Genomic DNA, 14,605 nt, shown 5'->3' with positions numbered 1-14,605 from the left:
AACACTTTTGTTCTACAAAGTTATCCTCCTGTCTGTTATTAAAAAGTAAACAGTATTTATAGCAAAATTGAAATTTTCAATGTTTAATTCAGGTTTTAGTCAAAAATTGTTGAGGTTGAGTGTGAAACATAGGTATGTTGTAATAAAAATAAAGAAAATAATACAGATTTATCATATGCACTAGAAAACGCTATTTCCTCAACAAAACAGATAATATAAAGGAAGTCTAGGAACAAAAGTACATCACATATCGCTCCAGTATTTCATCGAACTTATACAAACTATGTTTTGTTACTCGTACACAACTTTCGCATTTATCAATAATGACAGTAACTGTTGCGTGTGATCATGTTGAACATATAATAAGTACAAAATTGCAAAAATTGTTACATGTTTCGCAGTTATCAATAACAGTAAACTCTTGCTCTGATCATAATAAAGAGTTCAAAATAACAACGATAATTGTCTGTGCATGTAAACTGTACTGCATTGTGGTTTGGTTACATAAAAATGCAGAAGATACGCTATCAACTAATTTTTTTACTTCTAAATGCAATATGGATTCCATAATGATATAAAATAAACAATAGACTAACAATGAAAGGTGTGCAGTTCTAATTATGTGCAAGATAAACACAAAAACAAATAAAAATCAAAGAGAAGTCGTTGGCTCCCAGTTTATCTTTTACACATTCATTTATGTTCTTTCCTTCCCTAGAAATGCTACTTATACTACCGGTAATCCCACTATCTAAAATGTCATTTATGCAGTCAGTTTATCTTTTCACAATCATTTATGTTCTTTTTTCCCTACCAATGCTACTAATACTAACAATAATCCCACCAATTGGAACATCATTTATGCAGTGTACCATAAGTACCGACCCATAGTTTTGGCAGAGTGCAACTCTAGTTCTGTTTGATTTCTGTTCGCATCTCTAACATTAGGTGGAGTAAATGATCCCATATTTGTTTACGATTCATATAAAACAGTAGCTGGTTTCATCACATAGTGATCTGTGGACATTTTTCCCAGCCTGTGAACTAATCGATTTAAATGCGCTGTAAGTATATTGCTCGTATTCTACCTCATTTTTGTTCTCATCTGTCAGTATCTCATGGTGTTTATGCTTAGCGATGCTGACTCTCGACCATGACCCTTCTGGTTCGATTCCTCGACAGTTCGGGGATCTTGACCTATAAGGACTGCGAGTGTACGTTGTCCTAATCGTCATTTCATCATAACCGGCACACAAGTCGCCGAAGTGGGATCAAATAAAAAGAATTGCACCTCGTTCGAACTTACCAGATGGGGTCTGCTGCCCAATAAAGACAAGACATTTCATTTTTTTCCTGATCCGTCTTTCGTTCTTTCTTGCATTTACTGGAGAACTTCGTGTTAGCAGCTTTTGACATAAACGGTATTTGGCTTCATTACACCTCGTCAGGGAATGGGGTTGCTTTATGCCACTGAGTGTGCATTGTATCCTTGTGATTGATGCATTCTTCCTTCCTTGGAAATGTTAAAAATGCAACATTAGCTACATAGATGTATTCACACATTATTAACAGGCACTACAGACAATATATTTTGGCAGGAATCAATGTACTAGAAGCATCTGCCACACCACCGAAAATTTCGAAGTTCTCCATTAACTATGAGAAAGTACGGAAAAGACAAGTGACAAAAAATTACGCGGGATATGAGCAACATTCTTACAATGCATATCAATCTAGCAGTTCAAACACGGATTCGTCAAATATTCGTGAGTACACAGAACACAATACGACGAACTAGTTTTTTATATTGGCATAAAAACAAATATGGAGTCGTTTATCTCACCCAATATTTCAGATGGGAGCAAAAACTCAGCAGAATGCGAACAATATATTCACAGTAAAATACAAAGACTGCAATACACATAAGCCGTCGTAATCATCTACATCTACATCCATACTCCGCAAGCCACCTGACGGTGTGTGGCGGAGGGTACCTTGAGTACCTCTAGCGGTGGTTCTCCCTTCTATTCCAGTCTCGTATTGCTCGTGGAAAGAAGGATTGTCGGTACGCTTCTGTGTGGGCTCTAATCTCTCTGATTTTATCCTCATGGTCTCTTCGCGAGATATACGTAGGAGGGAGCAATATACTGCTTGACTCCTCGGTGAAGGTATGTTCTCGAAACTTCAACAAAAGCCCGTACCGAGCTACTGAGCGTCTCTCCTGCAGTGCCTTCCACTGGAGTTTATCTATCATCTCCGTAACGCTTTCGCGATTACTAAATGATGCTGTAACGAAACGCGCTGCTCTCCGTTGGATCTTCTCTATATCTTCTATCAACCCTATCTGGTACGGATCCCACACTGCTGAGCAGTATTCAAGCAGTGGACGAACAAGCGTACTGTAACCTACTTCCTTTGTTTTCGGATTGCATTTCAATAGGATTCTTCCAATGAATCTCAGTATGGTATCTGCTTTTCCAACGATCAACTTTATACGAACATTCCATGCCGGATATGGACTGGGAGACTCAAACGTTCATAACTGGTGGCAGGGACAAAGAATACAGTGACACTTTTTTAAGTGTTTTATCTGAAAACTACCTTGAGCAGTTAAACAGAGAACCGACTTGTGGCGATGACATATTAGACCTTCTGGTGACAAACAGACCCGAACTATTTGAAACAGTTAACGCAGAACAGGGAATCAGCGTTCATAAAGCGGTTACTGCATCGATGATTTCAGCCGTAAATAGAGATATTACGAAAGGTAGGAAGAGGAGGAGGAGGAGATTAGTGTTTAGCGTCCCGTCGACAACGAGGTCATTAGAGACGGAGCGCAAGCTCGGGTGAGGGAAGGATGGGGAAGGAAATCGGCCGTGCCCTTTCAAAGGATTCATCCCGGCATTTGCCTGACGCGATTTAGGGAAATCACGGAAAACCTAAATCAGGATGGCCGGACACGGGATTGAACCGTCGTCCTCCCGAATGCGAGTCCAGTGTGCTAACCACTGCGCCACCTCACTCGGTAGGTAGGAAGATTTTTCTGTTTAGCAAAAGTGACAAAAAGCTGATTACAGAGTACCTGATGGCTCAACACAAAAGTTTTGTCTCAAGTACAGATAGTGTTGAGGATCAGTGGACAAAGTTCAAAACCATCGTACAATATGCATTAGATGAGCATGTGCCAAGCAAGGTCGTAAGAAATGGAAAAGAGCCACCGTGATACAACAACCGAGTTAGAAAACTGCTGTGGAAGCAAAGGGAACTTCACAGCAAACATAAACATAGCCAAAGCGTTGCAGACAAACGAAAATTACGCGAAGCGAAATGTACATAATGGACATTAGGTGATGAAACCAGTTTCTGTGTCCTGTCATGTCGAATAGTTTATAGATTTTTACAAGTGCTAAACCACAATTATCTCCACTGCATAATGGTCCAGACTGAAATATAGGGTTTCACAAATGAGTCGTACTGTGTCGAAAGGTCGCGGTACGTCTTCCGCTTGTCACCTTTGCCTCTAGCGGAGGGCGAGCCGTTTTGAGGTAAACAAGTGCATTGTCAGAAATGAGTCGGACGGCGAAAGGAGGCGAAGAAGGAGGGCTCTTGAGGCACATCGTGTTGTGATTTCAGCAGTGGAATTTTTCTATCGGACTTTGCGCGGCTCCGGGAATAAGTTTTCATCCTGGCGGCTCCGGAGGACACGAGACAGCAGATGTTATTTCCACTGCCGAAGCCCGTGCTTATGACGCCTTGGTTAAGATGGAGGCGTGGCGTCGTAGTGAGGTACCTTACCTTTGTTGATTGAGTTTGGAGACAGCACGAGGTTCGCAAAATGTTCCTTTCTGTAGTCTTCCCCAGTGCGTCATACCGGCCTCCACCGCTATTATAATCCTAAAAATATCGGGTCAGTCTACCTGCTTGCTTAACCACCGTTCGTGAGTACGTTAAGGGCGATTTCAAGAGGCCAGCACGTGTTTGTACGGACTGCTTATTGTACCACGAGTCCGCAGCTCGTGGTCGTGCGGTAGCGTTCTCGCTTCCCACGCCCGGGTTCCCGGGTTCAATTCCCGGCGGGGTCAGGGATTTTCTCTGCCTCGTGATGACTGGGTGTTGTGTGCTGTCCTTAGGTTAGTTAGGTTTAAGTAGTTCTAAGTTCTAGGGGACTGATGACCGTAGATGTTACGTCCCATAGTGCTCAAAGCCATTTGAACCATTTGTACGGCGAGTAAATTAGTGATTTTATGTAATTAAGACATACTGTGTTTTTACCTTCTTATATATGATAGCTGTGTGGACTTTGATTTAAGTGGGCTCCTTTATAACTGTGAATAGCTTTGATGTTTGTTAGTTAACTTGTTAACTATGGGAAAACGGGATTAGTGCTAGTTGTTTGGTACTTAAGGTACTGTCTAAGGTAATCGAAGTTCGTTTGCCAACCTTGTGCATCCATTCAAATCTTGCTGGTTTTCTGTCCCACACGAAACTGAATTGCGGTTGGCTTACGCATGTTCTTATCTCCTTGCTCATATTTTGTTGTGTGTTCCGTAAGAAGGCCTGATTGGTTTTTGCTATTAACACTGGAGGGATTGGTTTGTGCCCCTTCATCGATATATGGGTGTGTAATAACGCTCTTAGTCATATTATGTTCAGTTTCAAGATTGAGGGGTTAAAGATCATTTATGATTTAGTTAGTTTGTTGAAGTTAAAAATTATTAGTTTTGCCAGGTAATACTAGCAGCTACTAGCGACATGGGCAGAACTGTCTCGACTGCCCGGGAGGTGTCCACGTCTAATTAACACTGAGTAACTGAGTAACTACTTGGGTGCAGTCGGTTGGATTCTGAGGTCACAGGCTGCGCTGCCTCTTCATCAACAGTACTCACGTGCCCTACCCCCCCCCCCCCCCCCACCAAAAAAAAAATCGATGCGAGATTGTACCTGTCTTGGATTTCTTTTTTAATTATGTGTTTTCTGAAATGCATGTGTGAGTCCTTCTGGTGAACTGAATGTAAATTGTAATGTCATAGTTTCAGTAAGTTTTAATTTGTATGGTGGCTGGTGTTGTGTATCAAAAAAAAAAAAAAAAAAAAAAAAAAAGGTTCAAAAGGCTCTGAGCACTATGGGACATAACTACTGTGGTCATCAGTCCCCTAGAACTTAGAACTACTTAAACCTAACTAACCTAAGGACATCACACACATCCATGCCCGAGGCAGGATTCGAACCTGCGACCGTAGCAGTCGCGTGGTTCCGGACTGCGCGCCTAGAACCGCTAGACCACCGCGGCCGGCTGTTGTGCATCAATTATAAAGCAGTATAATGGCTGTCTGAAAATATGATAAGGTAAATTGTCAAATTGTTTGTCATACAAAGTCTTCTTCTTGTTGTTATCTTGTTGCAGCGTAGGTACTGTATAAAATTTTTGCATCGTTCTTCTGTCACTTAAGATTGTACTCAACATTTTTGGTGTCCTAATAATTACATGGCATCTCCTTACAGGAACTGTAACTTAGTGATAAGCAATTAATTCTCAAGGAACTACAACAATTTCCTTTCCTCTGCGATTTGCGTTGTTGAAAGTATTGGCCTCCATAAATGTGATACTTAGTGCAAAGCTTACTTGTTGTCCTTGAACATCGATATTTTCATAACCATATACAAAATTTTCTGCTTCCTGTGTTTTTAACAGTATAATGCGGGTCGGCGTGACGGTGTATTAAGGTCTTATTTGAAGGCAAAGTAAACACTCCAGCACATATCGGGAAGTACACATGTATGACATTCTCTCAAGAATTGTCCTTATTGTTGTTGTTCTTCTTAATGTGTTCTTTCTTTTTAACTACTTGTTGAAAGCTTACAAGAAAATTTTTCTTGGGCCTAGTCCTCCCCCAACTAGACAACCTCACGCAGTAACTGTGTAACGACAAATAAATAATTTTATAGTAACAGGGCCGCCATGACTTCTGTTACAAAATTTTACACGACTGTGAAATCTAACCACGAGAAGTTAATCTTAGCTTTTGATGGAGATTTGTTGAACATATTACTTTGCAAGACCCCAAAAACCTGTTAGTTTCCCGGTATGCACTTTACTACTAGACTATTAATCCCACACATAGAGATGAAAAATATGGTCATCTAAATCGCGTATTTTGAATTAAAAATACGGATTTTCGTGCCCTTCTTTCCCATATTAGAAGCTCACTTCTGGGACATTATCACTGCTGTCGTTCTCTGCTTCCGTATCCCCGAAACTGAGGCTCGTACAACTTATATTTTGGTGTTGTGTAGTCGCTTCCAGGCACAGTAGCGACATTTCTGACGCACCAATGCCTTCTGGTGAAAGTTCCAATGCGACCTACTGCTAAACTTGTAGACTGATCATATCCTATGCGCTTCAGTCTGGAACCGCACGACCGCTACGGTCGCAGGTTCGAATCCTGCCTCGGGCATGGATGTGTGTGATGTCCTTAGGTTAGTTAGGTTTAAGTAGCTCTAAGTCTACGGGACTGATGACCTCAGATGTTAAGTCCCATAGTGCTCATAGTCATTTGAACAATTTTCCCATATCCTCGAATATTTCAAAGATTACTTCCCGAATTAATTAACATACAATATTTTTAATTTTTAATATATAAATTACGAGGGGATTTTAAAAGTCAGTTACACATGTCGACCCACGCACACACAGTTTCGCAACGGGAGTAGAGGGTTGTCGGGAGGGAGTACATGTTCTGCGTTTCCCTCTGTCTCAGTTCTGCTCCGGTATGGATAACAGGGCATCGCAGCATGGGAGTGAAATGAAATGGCAAATGGATACGGACTCCAAAGTTTTATTACAAAGGACCGCACGGAGCACGGTTCTTGTAGGAGAAACGTCTAAATTGCACAAAGATTCATCTTGAAATTCTAGCGGTACGAGGACCAAATGCAATGTCAGGACGACCCGTAGCGATATAGTGCTGACAATTTGACCAAAGCTGAACCAGACGACACTGATCGAGAAGGTAGGCCATAAAATTTTGTCACAAATGGCAATATCCAGGCAACTGAGGAACAAATTCGCATCAGTGACAGACGTGCCGATGATGGAGACTGTCACACAGTGGTTCTAAATCTCTGTCGCCAATGAACCACTGGCTTAACGTTCCGACCATTGTTTAGAGAGACTTGTCGCGTGGTTTGAGAAGCCATGAGACGGACTGCGCAGCCCCTCACACCGGAGGTTCGTCACTCTGAAGTGTAGTGCGCATCCAATAAATGTTAAGTGGACTGCCACAATAACGCGTAGCTCACGTTTTGAAGTCCACTCGGAAGGAGAGTGGGGGAATTTGGCACAGCGGTAAAAAGACACACGCCAATCTGTCTTTCACTGTGAGAGCAAGACTTATCTGATGGGTGCTGCCATCGGGAGCTCAGTTATAGAAATAGGCATATAGAACGCAGTAACCGTTACTTACCAGTTGTCGGCGCAAGAAGAAACGGTGTGTTTTGTCTTTGTTTCCTCTAATAGTTGATTCTGGCTTCTAAGAGGCAATCCATTTTCTGTTGTGTTAAAAATAAAGTTTTTGTTGTTATGCTTATCTCTGGATGTTAACACTCACCATTGAATAACTGTAATTTCTCTTAAGCAAAGTGTGGAACTAAAGTTTGATATAGACCACGCTTCTGATAATTTGACGCATAGAGTCCAAGTGCGTCATTTTATCCCATTCAGTTTCACTCTAATGAAAGCAGATAGCTGAATTAGATACGTTAATCTATATTTAATAAAAGTAAAAATAAGATAGTACATAATTTTTATAACAATTGGTTCCTCTGTTACGATAACGAGCACGTACACCCGTAAAACATACAGTTGTAAGATGAATAAATTAAGAAATCAGTCAGTGCTCTTCATAATGCGACTAGTATTAGATTGAGTGCCATCCAGCTCAACATACCGGAGGCAAAGATCTGTGCGTAGCATTTGGCAAATTCGGCAAAGATGCCAAGGAATGGTACCTGTGTATTTATTGTAATTTTTGGTGCATTTCTGAATGCAGTGGTTGGGATAGTCCTGACAACTATAGCTGTGACTCCTGTCTGAAGATGCGTTAGTTGTTTTACAGATATGCAGGACACCAATTACTGAATGCGCTTTTACTTGAGCCATATTCTTCAGTTTTGTCTCTGTTTTATAAGAAAACTATTGAGATAGTTTTGTATCTATTCCATACCTAATTAAGCTGATTTTTCGCTGTTTTCTGTTGTAAAATAAGTTGATCAGTGTTTTGTTTCATAAAATTAATATTCAATACACATATTTTGTACTATTAGATGTGTGGAATTAAATACACTCCTGGAAATTGAAATAAGAACACCGTGAATTCATTGTCCCAGGAAGGGGAAACTTTATTGACACATTCCTGGGGTCAGATACATCACACGATCACACTGACAGAACCACAGGCACATAGACACAGGCAACAGAGCATGCACAATGTCGGCACTAGTACAGTGTATATCCACCTTTCGCAGCAATGCAGGCTGCTATTCTCCCATGGAGACGATCGTAGAGATGCTGGATGTAGTCCTGTGGAACGGCTTGCCATGCCATTTCCACCTGGCGCCTCAGTTGGACCAGCGTTCGTGCTGGACGTGCAGACCGCGTGAGACGACGCTTCATCCAGTCCCAAACATGCTCAATTGGGGACAGATCCGGAGATCTTGCTGGCCAGGGTAGTTGACTTACACCTTCTAGAGCACGTTGGGTGGCACGGGATACATGCGGACGTGCATTGTCCTATTGGAACAGCAAGTTCCCTTGCCGGTCTAGGAATGGTAGAACGATGGGTTCGATGACGGTTTGGATGTACCGTGCACTATTCAGTGTCCCCTCGACGATCACCAGTGGTGTACGGCCAGTGTAGGAGATCGCTCCCCACACCATGATGCCGGGTGTTGGCCCTGTGTGCCTCGGTCGTATGCAGTCCTGATTGTGGCGCTCACCTGCACGGCGCCAAACACGCATACGACCATCATTGGCACCAAGGCAGAAGCGACTCTCATCGCTGAAGACGACACGTCTCCATTCGTCCCTCCATTCACGCCTGTTGCGACACCACTGGAGGCGGGCTGCACGATGTTGGGGCGTGAGCGGAAGACGGCCTAACGGTGTGCGGGACCGTAGCCCAGCTTCATGGAGACGGTTGCGAATGGTCCTCGCCGATACCCCAGGAGCAACAGTGTCCCTAATTTGCTGGGAAGTGGCGGTGCGGTCCCCTACGGCACTGCGTAGGATCCTACGGTCTTGGCGTGCATCCGTGCGTCGCTGCGGTCCGGTCCCAGGTCGACGGGCACGTGCAACTTCCGCCGACCACTGGCGACAACATCGATGTACTGTGGAGACCTCACGCCCCACGTGTTGAGCAATTCGGCGGTACGTCCACCCGGCCTCCCGCATGCCCACTATACGCCCTCGCTCAAAGTCCGTCAACTGCACATACGGTTCACGTCCACGCTGTCGCGGCATGCTACCAGTGTTAAAGACTGCGATGGAGCTCCGTATGCCACGGCAAACTGGCTGACACTGACGGCGGCGGTGCACAAATGCTGCGCAGCTAGCGCCATTCGACGGCCAACACCGCGGTTCCTGGTGTGTCCGCTGTGCCGTGCGTGTGATCATTGCTTGTACAGTCCTCTCGCAGTGTCCGGAGCAAGTATGGTGGGTCTGACACACCGGTGTCAATGTGTTCTTTTTTCCATTTCCAGGAGTGTACCTTATACCATTCCTTGCGCCAATTTATCTCACTTACTGCGTTATTTTACCCGGTATGTCGGGTAAAATGACCCAATGCAATGATGTCATAATCATCAGTTTTTTTCTAAAACGTATAGCTGATTATTAGTGATCCTGAGATGTTACAGTAAACACATAGAACTACTGTTGTATGAAAATTGGAGCCTTTAGGTGTTATAGAATAAAGATTACAGTCAAAATGCTGTAAGTGCGCCAAATTCCCCCACTTTCCCGTAATATTTTAAATTTTCCCTGGACTCTGCGCTCCTGTGATTTAATTCTTTGATTGCAACCGAACCATGAGAAAAGGAATTTTTCAGGGAACTATTGTGTTCGTCAGACTATCACGTGAGAAACGCACCTTTTTCTGCTGTGAACCCTCGGGTGGTGTTCTCGTGATTACAGTGTGAGAGACAGTGCTTGAGAACCGTCAGCGTGGCGGTACGACGGTGGAGTGCTTACGTCGAATTGGCTGATGTCGTTTGACGCCTATCCTGCCTCTCTGACCTGGTGCGAGCCTCTTTCACGTGTCTTGTGGGTGTTAGATCAAAATGATGGAGTACACGTTTGCAGTATCCACACATTAGCCTTCTGTACGGTTGAAACCTTCCCGTCTCCTCTATACCTCTTTTGTTAATGATAACCTTCCCTTTTACAGTAACCTATGTAACCTTCCCTTAGGATTTCTATCTCTTGCTTAATAATAACAAATGAAATCTTCCCTTTGAAATTTGTTCTCTTTCTCAATCTTCGCATACAAATTTAATTGCTGCTTTTTAAAACTGATTTTCGGATTATTTCGACGAAACATAGAATGTGTCGTCGTCGTGTGGCACTCAGTCGTTATCTGCAATAACCCAAAACTGTTCCTTACCTTTTTTACTGTAACGGGATCGCCATTTGACTGCTACATCGAACTGCGACATGAATATACTTACTCTGTTTTACTACACTCTATTAGCTGCTGGTGGGCTTTCATAATAAGTGGCTGTATTTATTACCAAAGCTTAATAGCAAAGCTGACGTTATTCTTTAATTAATTTGACTGAAGTTATGTAATTCATAGTAAAACTTTTTCTTGACAACAATAAAATTTTGCGAAGTTTTACGTTGATGGCTTTTGGGATGGATTATAATTGGAAATCCACTATTGCTTGCAAAAGTTAATTATATTCTGAATGAAATGATTTTACAAACGTTCAAATGGGACTTACTTTTTACAATAATCTTACAAGTAGCAATGCGCAAACATACCTTTAGTAGTCTTGAGTTTCTCGAACAATTAATTCAATAATATTACTTCCTCTTATTATAATAGTTAACTGATGTCTCTGTACATTCGTTTCTAATCTCTTGCAAATCATAGCTAATGGCTGGCAGGCACACCGCTCCTCTCAACCTCTCGCTTCAGACCTGCTACCGACTCGCTTCACTTCTCGCTTACTACTGACTTCCTACGAACGCTGCCGGCCGGTGTGGCCGTGCGGTTAAAGGCGCTTCAGTCTGGAACCGCGTGACCGCTACGGTCGCAGGTTCGAATCCTGCCTCGGGCATGGATGTGTGTGATGTCCTTAGGTTAGTTAGGTTTAGTTAGTTCTAAGTTCTAGGCGACTGATGACCTCAGAAGTTAAGTCGCGTAGTGCTCAGAGCCATTTGAACCTACGAACGCTAAAGTGCGGTCTCTCCTGCCAACAATGGTTCAAATGGCTCTGAGCACTATGGGACTTAACTGCTGAGGTCATCAGTCCCCTAGAACTTAGAACTAGTTAAACCTAGCTAACCTAAGGACATCACAAACATCCATTCCCGAGGCAGGATTCGAACCTGCGACCGTAGCGGTCTTGCGCTTCCAGACTGCAGCGCCTTTAACCGCACGGCCACTTCGGCCGGCTTGCCAACAATGCTTTCCGGTGCAGACAATCCGTGCTACCATTACAAAATGTATCAATGCGCGGTCTTTCCCGCTCTTTTCTTAAAATGTATCCGTACGCGGTTTCTCCCGCCCTTTTTAAAATTATATCAACGATACTTTGGTGCAGATATTCCCTGCTACCACAATTATTTCCAACATGACAAATATTAATTATTCCTACTTAATCCTATTAATAAAATATAAAAATCTTTCATAAATTGTGGTTTGACGATAGACAATAGAAATATACACGTCTTACACGGTGAAGCTCACGGTAATGGAAGAGCTGTTCGTCGCCCTTATCAAGATCGTTATGTACAGCGTCTGACACTATCGTTCACCCTTTTCGCCACAATTACACAACGGCTTCGAGGAAGGGGTACCTTCAGCGTCAGGGGGGTGACCGTGGCATTCTAAGGAGACGCAGCTCACTCGGAAGAGGCTGTACTGCATCATGTTGAACAGAACCCGTCAAAGAGTACACGAGTAATTCAACGGATGTTCGTCCCAGCACAGTCTGGTAGGTCGTAGACGCCTAACCACTACATCCATACCACCTCCAGCACACCACACCACATGTAATGCTCAGACCCGTGAACGAGGCTCGCACCAGGTGAGAGGTAGGATAGACGTCAAATGACATCGGCTAGTCTCACGTAAGCCATGGCTACTCTGTTGCAAACCTACCTACCAAACACCTTTTCTAACGGCTGTAGTACGGAAACGGTAAGTTTATGGATACTTGTTCCTAATCAGAATATTATGTACGCACTACCCTCTACAACTTCTAGAAGTTAGTAACGGGAATTTCCGAACACCCTGTATAAACCGCCTAGCAAAGAAAGCGAAGCAACCGGAAGACATGGTCGGATGTCATTGTAACGTCGTACATACACACAACAGTAGCAGGTACAAGGTGTTTCAAAAATGACCGGTATATTTGAAACGGCAATAAAAACTAAACGAGCAGCGATAGAAATACACCGTTTGTTGCAATATGCTTGGGACAACAGTACATTTTCAGGCAGACAAACTTTCGAAATTACAGTAGTTACAATTTTCAACAACAGATGGCGCTGCGGTCTGGGAAACTCTATAGTACGATATTTTCCACATATCCACCATGCGTAGCAATAATATGGCGTAGTCTCTGAATGAAATTACCCGAAACCTTTGACAACGTGTCTGGCGGAATGGCTTCACATGCAGATGAGATGTACTGCTTCAGCTGTTCAATTGTTTCTGGATTCTGGCGGTACACCTGGTCTTTCAAGTGTCCCTACAGAAAGAAGTCACAGGGGTTCATGTCTGGCGAATAGGAAGGCCAATCCACGCCGCCTCCTGTATGTCTCGGATAGCCCAAAGCAATCACACGATCATCGAAATATTCATTCAGGAAATTAAAGACGTCGGCCGTGCGATGTGGCCGTGCACCATCTTGCATAAACCACGAGGTGTTCGCAGTGTCGTCTAAGGCAGTTTGTACCGCCACAAATTCACGAAGAATGTCCAGATAGCGTGATGCATTAATCGTTTCGGATCTGAAAAATGGGCCAATGATACCTTTGGAAGAAATGGCGGCCCAGACCAGTACTTTTTGAGGATGCAGGGACGATGGGACTGCAAAATGGGGCTTTTCGGTTCCCCATATGCGCCAGTTCTGTTTATTGACGAAGCCGTTCAGGTAAAAATAAGCTTCGTCAGTAAACCAAATGCTGCCCACATGCATATCGCCGTCATCAATCCTGTGCACTATATCGTTAGCGAATGTCTCTCGTGCAGCAATGGTAGCGGCGCTGAGGGGTTGCCGCGTTTGAATTTTGTATGGATAGAGGTGTAAACTCTGGCACATGAGACGATACGTGGACGTTGGCGTCATTTGGACCGCAGCTGCAACACGGCGAACGGAAACCCGAGGCCGCTGTTGGATCACCTGCTGCACTAGCTGCGCGTTGCCCTCTGTCATTGCCATACGCGGTCGCCCTACCTTTCCAGCACGTTCATCCATCACGTTCCCAGTCCGTTGAAATTTTTCAAACAGATCCTTTATTGTATCACTTTTCGGTCCTTTGGTTACATTAAACCTCCGTTGAAAACTTCGTCTTGTTGCAACAACACTGTGTTCTAGGCGGTGGAATTCCAACACCAGAAAAATCCTCTGTTCTAAGGAATAAACCATGTTGTCTACAGCACACTTGCACGTTGTGAACAGCACACGCTTACAGCAGAAAGACGACGTACAGAATGGCGCACCCACAGACTGCGTTGTCTTCTATATCTTTCACATCACTTGCAGTGCCATCTGTTGTTGAAAATTGTAACTACTGTAATTTCGAAAGTTTGTCCGCCTGAAAATGTACTGTTGTCCCAAGCATATTGCAACAAACGGTGTATTTCTATCGCTGCTCGTTTAGTTTTTATTGCCATTTCAAATATACCGGTCATTTTTGAAACACCCTGTATGTAAATGATGAAGCGCTACAATTGTTTGTGAGTGGTAGTACGGCCACCACAACACATTAGTAACATTTATGTTCAATGTTGTTACCAAGCATCGTAGTGTACATAAAAGGCATTAACAGCGTCTGATGTCGAGTGGTCGCTGTGAAGGAAACAGAGATGCTGTCTACTCATTTAGGAGAGCGTTATCTGTACCTAACTATTTGAAAGGGGGCCTCACCCCCTCACCCCCCCCCCCCCCTCACCTCCCTCCACCCGAGGCTCTAGAGCTCTCACAGCTGTAAAGCTCTATGGAGGGTTTGTGCTTGTCTACCACAGGGCCCCACCTTTGCAGCGTCTTTTTCCTTCCATGTTGCATGTCTATCGTCTTGCTATTCTTTTTACCCTCCATTGGGGAATATGTCTGGGATGTTGTTGGGAATGTGTTCCATATTTTCAGTAGCCTGACA

This window comes from Schistocerca serialis, chromosome 7 (assembly GCF_023864345.2).
Source record: "Schistocerca serialis cubense isolate TAMUIC-IGC-003099 chromosome 7, iqSchSeri2.2, whole genome shotgun sequence".
Taxonomy (NCBI): domain Eukaryota; kingdom Metazoa; phylum Arthropoda; class Insecta; order Orthoptera; family Acrididae; genus Schistocerca; species Schistocerca serialis.
This window is presented reverse-complemented; position numbering follows the sequence as displayed.